This window comes from Coregonus clupeaformis, chromosome 34 (assembly GCF_020615455.1).
Source record: "Coregonus clupeaformis isolate EN_2021a chromosome 34, ASM2061545v1, whole genome shotgun sequence".
Taxonomy (NCBI): Eukaryota; Metazoa; Chordata; class Actinopteri; order Salmoniformes; family Salmonidae; genus Coregonus; species Coregonus clupeaformis.
The window spans coordinates 11,056,716-11,058,465 of NC_059225.1; the positions used below are offsets into that span (position 1 = coordinate 11,056,716).

Genomic DNA, 1,750 nt, shown 5'->3' on the forward strand with positions numbered 1-1,750 from the left:
TAACATACCACCCGTACCTTCCCCAACTCCTAACAGGGATACCCTTGCTTATCCTCAGTTCACCTCCCCACCACCTGACCCTGATGAATTTATAGTAGACTTTGAACTTAGAGAGGAGGAATTTCCCACTCTCCAGTCAATTATGGTAAAGACAAAGCACACCATAGCCCAGACTAAGACCATCACAGTCCAGGCGCAGGTGATACACAGACCCTGCAGCCAACTTGATTCCAGGAGTGCCCCCACATTGACTAGGGCCACAGAGACCACACAACCACCCCAAACTCCAATTATCAGCAATGTAGCGATTCAATCTGATCTAAACATTTCTGACCTCTCTGGGTCAGACACTAACATCTCCACTCTTGTTCCAACAGAGGTTCAACTAAATAAACACCAAAACCCTGCTGAGGTGGTGACTATGGAAAGAGGAGTAAAGGTGGAAAAAGTTGTGATGATGGCAGAAACAAAAGGGAAAATCAATCCCAATAGTTTCCTGTCTGAACCTTCCCCAATACTAACCTCTCCACACACCAGATACCTCTTACCCACCCCACTTAGTCTGTCTCCAAAAAATAGGGTTCCTTCAGAGCCCACTGTGAGACTCACCCCTCTGCCTTCACCCAGACACTCTACCCCAACATCCCCAGCCACCCCCCCATTCTTGTACCAGCCAACTAGACATGACATGACAAACAGAAAAATCTATGACTGGAAAATAAAATCTCTCAAACCGATTGCTATCATTGGAGATTCAAATTTGAAAAGAATACCCTACCATCCGTACAAACACATCCAAATTGACAGTTATCCTGGAGCACAGTTCCACCACATTACTGGGGTATTGGCAAAATCTACCCCAAATCCTAACACCAAGGTGGTTGTGCTGTCTCTGGGGCTGAACAACAAAGATCAAACACAGAAACAAACACCCATAGGACAACTACAATCACTTCACAGTAAAGCAACAGCGATGTATCCTAATGCAACCATTTACTTCCCCATCATTAACTACTCTCCCCACCTGTCAGAGAAACAACAAACCATGTTGAAATATATCAACTCACACATCGCCACACACTACAACCCCCTATTAGAAATCCACCATTCAGATTTCCACACAGAGAAAGACAATATCCACTGGACAGCAGATACAGGGGCAAAAATACTCAACATTGGATGGAACAGCTAAAATAGTGGGGGGGAGGGTATGCCTACACCACAGCCCCTCCACCAAGACACAAACATCCTTAATCTTTCATCCACATTTCACTTATCACCCCCTGAGACTCGGCTGCTGGAGAGGGGACTCACTTTTATCCCCACACCACTGCATTCTGACTATGGGGACCTCCAGAGGGACATCTACAGGTATCATAGAGCTCTGAAACTTTTGGACCACTTTGATTATAAATCGGATTACCGAACCCTACCGTTCACAGCTCCATCCAGATGGGAACCAAAATCACAGACAATATCAGCACCCATTAGGAAACTCATTAAAACTAATACCCACATCATCAGAGAATTCCCATACCGCTACCATAACTTCACAACAGAATATCACAGTAGAAGAAAGACAAGCCATAGCTAAATTAAGGGAAACACAAACATATAACTATAAAACCAGCAGACAAAGGCTCAAAGATAATTATTATGGACAACCAACAGTACCTCTTTGAAGCTCACCGCCAACTCTCTAACACACAACACTATACCCCTATTCCTGCCTCTACACAGATCCAGACAC

At 44.6% G+C, this 1,750-nt stretch overlaps 1 long non-coding RNA gene across 1 annotated transcript in view; it reads left to right on the forward strand.

Moving 5' to 3' along the window:
• The window catches only part of LOC123482497, a 1,403-nt gene extending 959 nt beyond the window's left edge, over positions 1 to 444 (forward strand). The window contains exon 3 of the long non-coding RNA XR_006657769.1: positions 378 to 444. This is a non-coding gene — a long non-coding RNA (uncharacterized LOC123482497). The remainder of the gene's footprint in view (positions 1 to 377) is intronic.
• The last annotated feature ends 1,306 nt before the right edge of the window (positions 445 to 1,750 follow it).